The following is a 14,948-nucleotide window of genomic DNA, read 5'->3' on the forward strand; positions in this document are numbered from 1 at the left end:
GCGGAGCCTGAGCGTCCGCTTTGCCTTTGAGTCTGGTTCCGAAGACGTCGCCGGCAGGACGAGCTTTTCCCGGGCCCAGGCTAAGCTGACCGAGTTTCCGGAGCCGTAGAAAGGGATTCTCCAAGAAAACGAGGACAGGTACCCAAATGTATAATGAAGATGGGTGACAAACGGCTGGTTGGTTGGACTCTGCTGCTCTGGTTCTGGGGCTCCGCCCGTTTCCCGTTTCCCTGGCCACCTGTGTCCTTGTAGGTCTAGGGACTGGGTATTTAGGACTCAGGCTTCTCTCTTTTGTAAAGAGCCCTTCGAACCTAGGAAAGCCAGGCTTCTCACACGGGGCCGTGTTGAAATGCTGATTCTGATGCAGAAGTGGGATCGGATATTCTGCATTTCTACGAAGTTCTCAGACTACCCCAGTGCCCCTGCTCCACAATTAAAGCAACAAGGACTATTTATCCTACTTGCTTCATGGAAGAGGCGCATTGCTCAGAAAACATACCTGGGCCTCCCTGCTCACAAGCCTCTCAGGCTCCCCGCTACCCATTTAGGTAGCCCCTCGGTAGTCCTACCACCCTCGTGCTGGCCCTCGGTCTCCCCTGCTTCTGCTCTGTCTGTGTTTCAGGCTAAAATGGCTAAGATGGGTACTAGGACAGCTTCTATTACAAGAAGAATTTGATGATGGAGCGCGTGCGTGTGTGCGTGCTGCCCAGGTGCATTTACACGTTTGTATGGGTACAACTGTATGTACTGATGCCAGGCATGCTCGAGGCTAGAAGTTAGCCTTAGGTGTTGTTCCTCAGCAGCTGGCCTTCTTTTTTTTTTTTTTCTTTTATTTTTCCAGACAGGGTCTCTAAATAGAACATGGAGCTTTGCCTCTCTAGATCTCCCCAGCTCTGAAATTAGTTCCCACCTGGCTTTTTATGTAGGTTCGGGAGATTAAGCTCACTCAGGTCCTTCGTGGTTTAGGAGATAAGCATCTCACTAACTGAGCTCTCGCCTTCCAACCCCAGAGCAATGGACTTTTATTTCTGTCATTTTGTCATGAGCATCGTATATCTTGTTATATGTTGGCAATACTGCTTCTAATTTTCCATAGTCACGGAAGGAAAGGCTTGGATTCTTATATTCTACACCCAAAATATCTAGAAATAATGTTCTGTATCTTTTAACTTCTTTTCTTATCTATTCTTTTTGTTGTTGTTCACAACTTACTGGGGTAGGGGGAACTAGTGTATCACTATTAAACTTGAGTCTCTTTTTGGAGGAATAAAATGGTCTGGGATTAGATGACAGCGGTGATTGTCCAACATTAACAATGCACTAAGAAACATTGAATTGGACAGTTTGACGGGATCCTTGCTGGCAAGCCTAATCCTTTGTCCAACATTAACAATGCACTAAGAAACATTGAATTGGACAGTTTGACGGGATCCTTGCTGGCAAGCCTAATCCTTTGCAGATCTTATGAGGGTAGCCACAGCTAAGCTCATGAACACAACCATGTCATTCTGGAAGGTAACACTCCAATGTACTCCTGACCCTTACATTCTTTCTTTCCCGCCTCTATGATGTATCCTGAGCCTTCAGGGACAGGGGTGATGTAGACGTCCTGTTAAGGCGGGGGGGGGGGGGCGAACTCAGTTACTTATTCTCAGCACTCTGAGGTGAGTCTCTGTAGGAACCACTGTCCACAATAAAATGGAGCTTCAGTGCCCAAAACTGAGAGCAGCCTTAGCCTATGGGCATAACTATTTAGAAGGTAACTTGAATGTTACGCCGTGCCCATTTAGCAAAGTAACATTAGTACCATGCCCAAGTGCTATACCTTCCCCCAGACATGGACTTTTGACCAAGTGTACAGGACCAGACATGAATTTCCCCTTCCTACAAAGTGGACCTCAGTTCCAACCAGACAGCAGCTGGTTATCCACATAATAAGCATGCCACTATATTCTGCTGTGCACCAGTCAGCCTCCAATTGGGTGAGACTTGGATGCCTTTTCTCCCTTAGAAGCCTAAACAGCAGCTTCGAGCACAACAAAAGCTGTCCAAGAGGAAGAAAGCTGCCTTCTCAGTTCCAGTCTGATGTTTCTATCTTACATTCAAAGCATGAGATATCTTTAGCAATAAAGTCTTAACATCCAGTTCTTTGCCACCAACAAAGAACAGTAGCAATAGGTTATATTATTTTCGTGGCCTAAGACCCTGGGTTCATTGAAAATTATTTGTTAAAAGAACTTATGGTATATGATTATATCTCAAAAGAAAGATTATATAAGCACATTATAAAACAAACAATGTGTGCATATTGTTATAGACTGCCTAACAATTCTTTTGAAAATGATGGGTGTACAAACAAATTTTGTTAAATTAAAACTTATACTTAAAATTGTGGCTCAAAGTTCCTAAGTTCTCTTTTCAAAAGCCAGAAGAAGAAATTACTTAAAAATCCTCTAGCACGAGAGACTGATAAGGAAAGGACTAGGGACTTATTCATACACCCAGTGGGGACCAAGCTTTACCCGCCAAATGCCAGAGCTCACAAACTGCTCTCCAGCTGTCTAAAGAGGGTATGATCAAGGTTTTGTTGGGTTTTGTTTTTTAGAACTATATAAGGGAGAATAAGTTTTTTAAATGGAATTTTAAGATCAGTTTAGGTTCACCGCCGAATCTAGTAGAATTTTCACATGTGTTGCTAACTGCTCTCCCCTCTGTATTAGTTAGTCTTGTTATTGATGTGAACAAAACACCCAAAAGAATAACTTAAGGGAGAAAATATTTACTTTCAACCATGGTTTGAGAGATTCCAGTCTTGGTGTTCGGCTGTGTGGACAGGAATCACAGTCAGAAATGGACCGAGGATGGAGCATAACCTTCAAAAGCATCCCCGCAGTGACCCACTGCTTCCAGCTACATTCAAAAGTTCCCAGTTCCTCCCAATATAGTTTTATCACTTGAGGTACAAGCAATTCACACATGAGTCTGAAGGGGACATTTTATATTCAAACTACAATACCTACTGTCAATACCCTATGCTGTACCAGCACGTCCCACTTGTTGACAAACGTGAACTGCACGGTACATCATTATCACTTAAGGTCCATAGTTCATACGACAGTCCGTGATTGGTAGTACGTGTTGTCTGGATGTGAACCAGTATAAAGTGAGGTGCAGCCATTATGAAGCTACCACAGACAATTGTGCCGCCGCCCTAAACCCTTCTGCACGTCATTAACTCCTAACCACCAGAAATACTTCACCATTTAGCATGTGTGAGATGTGCTGACCCTGCTTCTGGGCCCTACACAGTGATTACAGCAGGCGACACAGACGGAGTGACATAGGTCCAGTTTGTTTTAACAACAACAAAAATAACCAGCCAAACTGGAAGTTTGGTTTGTCTGTACTTCCCGAAGAAACAGACTCCATACCAGATTTTAGTATCTGGGATGCGAGACCACCTTTGTGAATAGGTCCATTCTACAAAGTCCTTCTTTTCTCTCGGAGCAATGCCTCCAGGCGATCTGCTATTCCACTCATGTTCCCTCTTCATCTGCTTGCGTTTCAGTCCTTGTAATGCTACTGATCACGGGAAGAAACACACGATCACTGGGGCCGTGTCGTAGTTAGGGTTTCTATTGCTGTGAAGAGACAGCATGACCACAGCAACTCTTACGAAGGAAAACATTCAGTCGTGGCCTGACTTACAGATCAGAGGTTTAGTCCACTATCATCATGGCTGGAGGCATGGCAGAGTACAAGCAGTTATGGTGCTGGAGAGGAGCTATGAGCTCTATATCTGGGTCTTCAGTCAGCAGGAAGGAAGAGGGACTAGAAGAGATGTCAAGGAAGACTAATGTTTAAAGCATAGATTCTTAAAGGCTTTGCGTCCACGACCCCTCTTCATCAGAGAAAGTTTTTCACTACCCTGGATATATAAGACACAAAATATAGAATACAAATCAAGTTTTTGATTTCTAAAAATTCAAACTATGTTACCTTAAAAGTTCAATAATTCTTAAATGAATGTCAACGCACTCCTTGGTTAACAGGCAGGATCTCTGTTGGTAATACTTTAGTAGGACTTCAAAGAGAATCTTCTTTTGAATATTCAGTCTGGGAACTTCATTTTTGCTTTGCCATGACTGCAAATATATAAATAGATATATTTTTTTCTTTTTTTATTAGATTTTTAAAAAAAATACCAATCCAGGTTCCCACTCCCTACCCTCCTCTCATCCCCTCCACACACCCTCCCACCCCACCCGTATCCCATCCTCAGAGAGGGTAAGGCACATTGCTTTGGGGAAGGTCCAAGGTCCTCCTTCCTGTACCTATGCTGAGCAAGGTATCCATTCAAAGACCAGTTCACTGTTACCCTTCGTCAGCAGTCATGGCAAAGCAAAAATGAAGCTCCCAGACTGAATATTCAAAAGAAGATTCTCTTTGAAGTCCTGCTAAAGTATTACCAACAGAGATCCTGCCTGTTAACCAAGAAGTGTGTTGACATTCATTTAGGAATTATTGAACTTTTAAGGTAACATAGTTTGAATTTTTAGAAATCAGTTTTAGAGAGATTTATTTTTGTGTATATGTGGGGGGTAGGTATGTGCGCCTGAGTGTGCATGCCCAGTAAGGCCAGAAAAGGGAATGCCATCCCCTGAAGCAGAGATTAACTGGTGGTTATGAGACACCAGGCGGGCGCTGGGAACTGGATCCAGCTCCTCCAAGAGAGCAGTAGACGTTCTTAACTACTAAGCCATCTCTCTAGCCCCAAGGCTGTTTAAATTTTTGTCTTTTTCATAATAAAGCATTTTGAGGTGAGAGAGTCTGCTCGATGGTTAAGACCACTTGCTGCTCTTACAGAGGACCAGGGTTTGACTCCCGCCCACATAGCAGCGCACAACCATTTGTAACCCCAGTCCCAGAGTATCCAAAACCTTCCTCTGACCTCTGTGAGCACTAGGGACACACGTGGATGCAGACACTAGTCACATAGGTGCAGGAAAAACACTCCTACATATACAATAAACTTTTTTCTGATACAGGGTCTCACCACAGAACTGACGTGGATCTCACTATGTAGGTTAGGCTGGCCCTCCAACTCATTGAGATCTGCCTACCTCTGCCTTTGCCGGGATCAAAGGCATGTAGTGTGCCACCATACTCAGCAAATAAACCTAAAGAAAAAGCGAAGATTGCAAATCTAGTATACCACTGCAGCATTTTAACTGACCAAATAGATGTCGTCCACGATCATCATTTTTGAAATTTCATCTTCTTGAGGAGATGTGTGTGCCTTGTCACACGGGTGGAGAGCAGATCACAGGACAGCTTTCAGGTATCAGTTCTCTCCATCCATGTTTACATGGGTTCCAGGGATCTAACATGGGTCACTCGGCTGGCACAGCAAGCACCTTTACCCACTAAGCCATCTTCCCAGACTCATCTATTATTATTATTATTATTATTATTATTACTATTATTATTATATAAGAAGACAGCAGAGGCACCTGAAGCAACACAGCTGTACCTAAGATTGCCACTGCAACCATCGAGAAGAATTATGACAGCTGCTTAATCTTATGACTATTGTATCAAAGCCTGACACCAACAAGTTGCATGCGTAGGCCAAAGAAAACTGAAATGGCCGTTTTGCAATCCCTCACCAGGTCTTTCCTTCAGAAACCATTCAAACTAATATTCATTTTTTTCTTTTACAGTGTGATACCTGAACCGTGGTCCTGAAAACTCTTGCCAAAGCAGTCTTGCAAACCAAATCGCCATTTTCAAGTGCAGGCTGAACAAATGCTCTGGCATCTGCTGGAGTAACCCTTTGAGCTTTCCAGTATCTCGGTATTTTACCTGGGCACATTTATTTAGAAACTTTTTTGCGTTAAGCAGAAAGGCCAATCATTTGCTTAATTTACTAAGTACTTATAATGTGCAAAGCCTTAAGGAGTGGATAAATGCCTACTCATGGCCAGTAAAGAGAAGAAAGCGGCTTAAAGCAGTTTTGGTCTTTATAAGTGTATTGATTAATGTAGTCAGTCAGTTTATTATGCATGGCTAAGTATTGTTCTTCTGACTTAGAATGTAATGTATCCGCAAATAAAATGCAACCATCTAAGCCCTCAGGGAATTTATACTTAAAAGGAGGAAGGCGGATGATGAAGACACAGCATCAAGTTATGATAAGAAATGATAAATGCTATAGGAAAAGGAAAATAGCAATTTATGAGGATTTCTGGATGATGGGGAAGGGGTAGCCAGGAACTCACAGTTTAACTAGTGCGGCCAAGGTTGAGCTCAAGAGGGAACAAGTCTGAGCAGCTACTGGAAGGGGGAAAGTCCAAGCTGCGGGGGCGTGGGGGGAGGATTAGGATGACAGAATCGTTTCCAGAGCAGATGGCCCCAGTGTGTTGGATGCCTGGGTACGGAAAACAGCAAGTAGCAAAAAGCAGAACCAATTGTATAAGATGACATCAGAAAGATGGCAGTGGGTACCCAAGGCCCCGTGAGGCTGTCACATGAGAATCACTGGAGAGTTGGAGCCACACAGTGCCCAGCTCAGCTGGCATTTATGAAGACAGCTCTGGCTTTCATGCAGAGGGCAGATGGAAGAGAAGGTGGGGCGGCAAGAACACATTTTAGGAGACATTGAAATAATACGACCAGGAGGTGTCAAATAAATTTGCCTATTCATATATACAACATGAATGCTTTAAAAAAGGCATGGTTATTGCTGGGGTTCCTTTGTTTTCCTTTTCCCTACTGCTCCTTCAATCACAAGTGGCAATATTGTAAAGAAATGCATTGGCTCACTTTCTGTAGTACGCCACCATGAGAGGAAGGGAGCTTGATATAAGCTAGAGGAAACTAGGGTGCAGGATCCAGGAAGCAGGGTCTCCAGAGATAAGAGTATGAGGTATTTTGGGGAGTTCGAGGCGGGAGTCTTTATACTAGGGTGCACGCATGCTCCTGTTACAGGATTGCTTACTCAGGTTTTCTATTGTCCAGAGCCATTTTCTTCCAAATACACCCAGGGGCCACTTCTTCATGGTTGTTTGGACCCCTGCTCCGATATCACCCTTCAGAGGTGGGCGCTTCCTTGACTGACCATCACAGCTGCTTTCTTTACTCTAACCTCTGCCCTGCTTTATTATTTTCTTTTGGCACATAAACCCACACCTAAAATTATGCATTTGCAGGTGTATTTTTCATTGTCTTTCTGTCCTCTGAGACTGTCATTTCATTAATCTTATTCGTCACCTAGAACAGCAGCTACCATAAAAACTCAGTTTGGGTTTTGTTGTTTGTTTTTGCTTTGTTTCTTGTTTTTTGATGGTGGCGGTAGTGATGGTGGCGGTAGTGATGGTGGCGGTAGCGATGGTGGTGGTGGATTTCATTGTTGTTGTTGTTTCAAGACAGGGTTTCTCTGTGTGACAGTCTTAACTGTCCTGGAACTCGCTCCTTAGACCAGGCTGGCCTTGAACTCACAGAGATCCACCTGCTTCTGCCTCCCGATTGCTGGAATTAAAGGCGTGCGTCGCCACCTGCACGCCGCCCAGTATCGGTTTTATTACTGATTAAAGCAGACAGCTGCAAGGCCAAGAAGTGAGTGTGGAAAGGGTGTGGGGCCGGGAGGTCTAGCAGTTGCTTAGCACACGTGATGCCCTAGACTTGATGCCCAGCAACAAAAGTTGAATAAGAAAGGAGAAAAAGAAAGTACAAAATAAAAGAGAAAGGTAGCCAGAGATTGGGGTGAAGGCACTGCCTGGACATGAGCTTTGGCCCTGGTGACTAAGGAGTGGCCCCTGCGACCGTGCGAGCAGAGGAAGGATGGCTCCTAGACTAGCATTGCTATCTAGAATGACCTTAGCACAACCGAAATTGTGACCCAGTTTAAGAAAACGTTTCCATGTATTTTAGAGCCACTGTGTACAAATAGGCCACATGATGATGTAAAGATCCCCAGGCAAATAGCATCATCAAAAAGTGTAAGAAACTGTTATTCCAGACAAGCGTTTCTCTAACAGTTCATTAACCCAAGTTGAAATAGAGTGCACAGACAAAGGCAGCAAATTGAGTTTAAGAATATTAAATTTCCTACTCTGTATTCCCAGACCTTCTACCACCCACCCCTCGCACCTGTAATCTTCCTCTACCATCTATCTAAAAATAGATGTATTTTTCCTATGTTGAATTCATGACAAAAAAATCATATTATTTGAGAACCCCTGTTTTTTTGTTTGTTTTTGTTTTGTTTGTTTGGCTTGTTTTGGGGGGCTTTTTTTTTGAGACAGGGTTTCTCTGTAGCTTTGGATCCTGTCCTGGAACTAGCTCTTGTAGACCAGGCTGGCCTTGAACTCACAGAGCTCCACCTGCCTCTGCCTCCCGAGTGCTGGGATTAAAGGTGTGCGCCTCCATTGCCCGGCGAGAATCTCTGGTTTTGTGTAGACACAAGTTACCTAACTGGATCTGGTTAATATGGAAATTGAGAAGTTTCTACATGGAAAAGATTCAGATTTAAGATATTAAATTCAACTTACTCCTTTATTATTATTCCTAGTAGTGGGTATTTGTATTAATATCTTTGAGACTTAGTTTCATGTAGCCCAGGAATGCCTTGAGCTTGCTATGAAGCTAAGGGTGACCGTGATCTACTGATCCTCCTGCTTCTATCTACCTCTTCAATTCTAGGATGACAGGTATCTGCCATCCTGTCCTTCTCCACCTTTATTTTAAATGACTATTGTCACAGTGTTAGGACCTGAGTTTGGTCCTTAACCCCCACGTGAAACCTGGTGTACTGATGTAAGCCTGCAGTCTATTGATAAGGGGATGGAGAAGGGCAGATCTGTAGGGCTCGCTGTCAGCCTAGCCAGTTGTTGAATCTGTGATCTCTAGGTTCAATGAGAGGCTTGTGGTTGAACAATAATGTAGAGAGCAATCAGGGAAAATAACCAATGCCTGTCTCTGGGTCCCATGAACATACACATCCATAGGTGTGCACACAACACATACAGACAAAAAAATTAAAAATTATGCAAAAACCACGTTAATAAAGGTGGTAGTATTAAGGTGTTTTTTTTTTTTTTTTTTTTTTTTTGGTTTTTTGAGACAGGGTTTCTCTGCAGCTTTAGAGCCTGTCCTGGAGCTAGCTTTTGTAGACCAGGCTGGTCTCGAACTCACAGAGATCCGCCTGCCTCTGCCTCCCGAGTGCTGGGATTAAAGGCGTGCGCCACCACCGCCCGGCAGTATTAAGGTTTTTAAAATTATTATTTCTAAAATAATTTCCCCCGTGTAGTTTTTTAAGCTCTTTTTGATAACCTTTATTGTTAAGAATGTAAAAACATATACAACACACACACACATTTTAAGGCAGGGCAGCTTGTAGCCCAGGCTGACCTTGAATTTGCTGTGTAGACGTGAATGCCTTCAAACCATCACACTTGTGATACTCCTAGTTCTCCCTCCCCAGTGTTGAGATTAGAAGTGTGTCCCACCACAAACACGCCTGGTTCTTGCATATATATAATTTTTATTTCGTTGGTATGTATGTTTATCTGTGTGTGTATATGCACACACATGCTCTAGGGAGGAATCCAAGGAGTCAGAACCTCTGGAACTGGAGTTAACAGACAACTGTGAGCCACTCTCTAGTGTCCATCCTGTTTTCAAACACCGATTTCCTAGGGGAAAACTATATGCCACAGTAGGTTTAGTTTTAGCACCTACATGATGGCTTACAACCATCTGTAACTCCAGCTCCAGAGGATCTGTGTAGGCATAAGTGTCTGCCCCACAAGCTGCTCCCAAGTAACCACATGGAGGCTTAATATTAATTATAAATGCCCAGCCTATAGCTCAGGCTTATGACTAGTCATCTCTTACATTTAAATAACCCTTATTTCTTATCTATGCTTTGCCACGTGGCTTGGTACCTTCTCTCAGTGCGGCATGCCCATCTTCTCTGTGTCTGCTCGAGACTTCTGCAACTCTGCCCTTTCTTCCTCCCAGCATTCTTAGTTTGGTTCTTCTGCTTAAATTTACTCTGTTCTGCTATTGGCTGGTCATCTTCTTCATTAAATCAATCACGACGACATATATTCATACAGTGAAAAGGAATATGCCACAGATCTGATGCCATCTTGTGGCTTCTTTGGATTCCAGGCAGCACACCCATGCATGCATGTGGTGCACATACATACATACATGCAGGCAACACACTTGTTCAGAAAAAGTAAATAGATGCTTTTAAAAGTTTCTAAGTAGGGCTGGGTGGTGGTTGCACACAGCTTTAATCCCAGCACTCGGGAGGCAGAGGCAGGCGGATCTCTGTGAGTTCGAGGCCAGCCTGGGCTATAGAGTGAATTCCAGGACAGGCTCCAAAGCTACAGAGAAACCCTGTCTCAAAAAACAAAACAAAACAAAACAAAATAAAAAGAACAAAACAAACAAAAAAGCAAGAAGAAGAAGAAAGAAGGAAAGAGAAAAAAGAAATTAAGAAGTATGTCAAAACCATAATTTTGCCCATTCGCTCTAGCCCCTTTTTGGCACCCAGACCTTGTATGCTCTTCCTCCTCATGTTTTCAGCTCCCCATCCTTCACTGCTCTTTACTACTGTTTTCTTTCTCTTTAGCACCCTGGTCACTTCACTCTCTGGCACCATTCTCTGAATATGGCATAGGTTACACAAAAAAAGCATTTTATAATCATATTTCTGTCACTAGTCACAAGGAAAATGGAGTATAATGTTGGGAGCAGTGAGACCCCAGATCCTGAATTTCTTGTAATCCCCTGATCTGAGTGCCTACAGCTGCTCTGAGCACGAGACCTTCAGGAGTTCCTGATTGCAGGAGAGTGGTTTCTGGTGGGTTTGGCTGGGGCGTGACTATCTCTATATAATCTGCCTCTGAACACAATAAAGGGGGCATTCTTGGGGAATTCAAGGATGACCCGTCTCTCTCTCTCTCTCTCTCTCTCTCTCTCTCTCTCTCTCTCTCTCTCTCTCTCTCTCTCTCTCTCTCTCTCTCTCTCTCTCTCTCTCTCTCTCTGTGTGTGTGTGTGTGTGTGTGTGTGTGTATTTTAACCTCCAGCCCCTTGCCCGAAGCTCGGTAACTGGGTGCCAGCGCACCGAACGCAGACACGGGGGCGCAGTGCACAGCAGTATAATAAATACCCTGAGTTGGTATCACTTTCATCTTCTTAGACAAAAGCTGTTTCATTGGTCTTGAGCGCTTAGATTCAAGCTCTTCGTTAAAAGTCTAGAGACATATTTATGAAAGACCATAATGAAATCCATTACTTAGTATGCTAACTTTAAAGTTAATAAAGGGATGAGATATGGTTCAGCAGGAAAGGGTGCTTGCTACACAAAATTTAATCCTCAGTTCCCATGTTAAAAAACAGGCGTGACCGTATATACCTATAACACCAGCACTATTAGGGGCAGCGAGCGGAGGATCACTGGGGTTCACTATCTGCCAGCCTAGCTCCAGGTTTGGTGACAGATCCTGTCTCAAGGGGATGCCTATGAAGAGATGCCAACCAACCAAAGTATAATTAGTGTACGGTACTGATGCCACATTAGAGAAAGAAGAAGACTCTTTGTCTTGGGATAGTTTAGAACAACAGTGAGCACTAATTTGATTTCTCCATTTCGGTTTGCACGGTGTCACCCCCTGTCTCTGTTGTCTGTGGTGTGTGTCTTTCTCATCTCTCTGGTGTCTATGTCTGAAGCCTATCTATGGTAGGTGGGGTCTGCCTTGCTGTCTGGCCCTAACAAAGAATTTTGTTCTGTGGTTATTGAACAGCCCAGAAAACACAGTATGAGGAAAGAATGCGGAATTTTTTCACAGAAAAAAGTTTAACAGAGTTTTACAAGGGACTGACACGTACTGACCCAGAACTGCACTCACAGATTCAAAAAAGGTGATCAACCTAGAGTCACATGATGGTTCCAAAATTTATGGAGGATTTTTGCTTACTTTAAGATTGTCTTCAACCTGTTGACCACTTTCAGTAAATGATTACCACAACACACACGTGCAAAAACCACACATGCACCCGCACACCCTATTCTGAGTCCGGACATGTCAGAGTAAATACATAGTTAAAGATTAAAGCTAAGCGTTTAGCTTAGGTTGTAAAAGCTGGTAGGTTGTAAAACCCGGTATGTCCAAACATCCAAGGCTGGTTACGTTGTTTTCTGAAAGGCCAGTTAAACAAGTTGGATCCGCAGTGAGGAAACAGATTGAGTACATAGTTTTAAATGGTCTCAAAAGTTAACTTTTAACTTGGTTGCAATGTCTGGCAAAAGCTCAGTCTCTGAAGGAAATGGTCTTCCCAGAAAGGCATCCCCAGGGTGTATGTTGTGAAATACAGTGCCTATCTGTGCATAAGCGTTTTTCTAGGGAAAGACTCATACCATTGTCCAGATTAGCAATGGAGACTGGGCCTGGGCTAACGTCAACATGGTGGTCTCTTCGGAGATACAAGAAAGATCCGAACGGACATATGTGTATATATTTTCAGACTGTTTTTAATTTGTGGATAAATTGTTACCCCACTATTCCGTGAGTTCTATTACAATAAGAACATTAAGCTATGGGATTTGTGTGTTTCTCCCAGCTTGAAAAAGAAGCAGACAACAAAGCCTAATGGTACAGTGGAAGATGAACTCTCCCCATGTGTGTGTGCTTATTTTCAGAATTAGGAAGGTTATTAATATACTTCCAACTGGGTCAACTCTGAGAGGCTAGTTCACCAACCAGGAGAGCAGTGCAAAGGTGCTGCCATTCCCCCACCCCACCCCTCCAGGAAGGAGCAGGAGTCTCGACATGAACGGGCTGAGAATTGCTCGTCATCACTATGACTGACAGACCCTTTGGCCAATACTCTATTACCCTGTCATTGGGTCCACTACTTAGACTATAAAAGCTTTAGGCAAATATCTTCTCTTTGAGCCTCAGCTTTGTATTTTCAACTTCCAAATTAAAGGTATCCCAAATTTGAACCATCATCCCCGAAAAAAAATCATAAAGAGTAAAACTAACAAAAAATAAAACTAGTTTAACTAGGCCACACTTTAAGTCCCAACACTTGTGCGACAAAGGCAGGTGGATCTCTGTGAGTTCTTTGACAGCCAGGGCTACAGAGAGACCCTGTGGCAACATTTTGATTAATTAGTTAATTAAAATAAAAACATAATGGGACTGGAGAGATGGTTAGGAGCACTTGCTGCATGATCAAAAGGACAGGAATTTGAATTTGAGCACCCAGACAATAAGCCAGGCATCCTGTACACACTACAACCCTAGTTTCAAAGGGAATGGAGCTCAGTGGATCACTGGGGCTTTCAACCTAGCTGAGGAAACATGAGTAGCAGTTCAAGGAGAGACCCTGCTTCAAAGGAATAAGCGACGAGATATAGGAAGACTCCAACAGCGTCTTCTAGTTCTGTGTGAACACAGGCACATGCACCCACATACACACTGACAGTCACAGGGACAGACCTACCAAGGCATGGTGACTGATACCTGTAAATCCTGGTATCAGGAGGATAAGGCAGGAGGATTCTCGTGAGTGTGAGGCCAGCGTGGACCACATGGTAAGTTCCTAGTCATTTGAGGCTGCAGAGTGAGACATATCTCAAAACAAAAAACACAACAGGAAGTTGGGCGTATGTGTGTGTAAGCACATAGATTTGTATTTATACTTAAGATTGAACCAGATAATAGCAAAAGTACCAAACTCTGAAGTGTGTCCTGAGGGCTTATGTTCTGAACATGTTTCCCATATAACTGTACATTTTTCTAGTATTTATTTATTATGTATACAATATTCTGTCAGTGTGTGTGTGCCTGCAGGCCAGAAGAGGGCATCAGACCTCGTTACAGATAGTTGTGAGCTACCATGTGGTTGCTGGGAATTGAACTCAGGACATTTGGAAGAGCAGGCAGTGCTCTTAACCGCTGAGCCATTTCTCCAGCCCCGTAACTGTACTATTTGGGGAAGTTTTGGAACCTTTAGGAAATAGGGCCTCACTGGGGGAAGTGGGTCACATTTTATATAAATGTTATTATATAAATGTTTTATGTAAATGCAATGTTATTTAAACTTAATTATGCTGTATAAAATATTCAGTAATGGAACTCCCGTTTAAACTTATTTATAGAGAAAACGTATTTCTAACTGGTTCTCTTACATTCTTTGGCATGACTTCAAAAGAGAAATCCCAGAACAAGCAAGTTTCTGCCACCAATGACAGATGTATATATATATTACTAATATTAGGCTTAAAAGGAATTAAAATCCTAAGGATAAATAAATAAGCACTTACCTCTTGGTCGATATTAAATAAATGTCCACCAGAATTTATTCTGATTTGTAATGCTTGAGCAACATTTAAGCAATGAGTCACAGGCTGGGGTGTAACAAAGTTTCTTCGCTTGATCAAATTTCAGACTTTTGAACTTCCTCCTAGGTACTTTCTCTGTATACTTCCTTATCAAACCCTATTTTAGCAGATAATCCTGATAAAGGAGTTTAGTAAGAAGTCCCCCGCACTCCCGCCTCCACCATAGTTGGCCAGGAGTCTCGTCCTCCATCATGCCCCAGGTCTTATATCTTGGTCTTTTTTTTCTGCAGTTCAGAGAATTTAGAATCCTCTTTTCTCCTAAGCAATTCTACCCACTTGCTCTGCTGTGTGCTGCTGTATCAGAATGCCTGGCTGTCTAGGGTGAATAGAACTGTGTTTCTGAAGGCCATGAGATTAAACTCATACTTGGTTGTCACTTATTATTTTTTTTTAATCTTAATCATTCTGTCTGTGAGAAAATGAAATCTCAAAGGAGTTTTAATTTGTATTTCCCTGATGGCTAGGGATACTGCACATTAAGGCAAAAAAAAAAAAAGTTAGTCATTTTATTTTTTATTTTTGA

At 42.9% G+C, this 14,948-nt stretch overlaps 1 long non-coding RNA gene across 2 annotated transcripts; it reads left to right on the forward strand.

Moving 5' to 3' along the window:
- The first annotated feature begins 2 nt into the window (after nucleotides 1-2).
- On the forward strand, nucleotides 3-6,714 carry LOC119803214. Of its 2 annotated transcripts, none has more exons than XR_005283614.1 (2): nucleotides 3-138; nucleotides 5,724-6,714. It is a non-coding gene; the product is annotated as an uncharacterized LOC119803214 (long non-coding RNA). The 2 variants fall into 2 exon arrangements; XR_005283615.1 differs by lacking the exon at nucleotides 3-138 and adding an exon at nucleotides 4,544-5,341.
- The last annotated feature ends 8,234 nt before the right edge of the window (nucleotides 6,715-14,948 follow it).

This window comes from Arvicola amphibius, chromosome 17 (genome assembly GCF_903992535.2).
Source record: "Arvicola amphibius chromosome 17, mArvAmp1.2, whole genome shotgun sequence".
NCBI classification, from domain to species: domain Eukaryota; kingdom Metazoa; phylum Chordata; class Mammalia; order Rodentia; family Cricetidae; genus Arvicola; species Arvicola amphibius.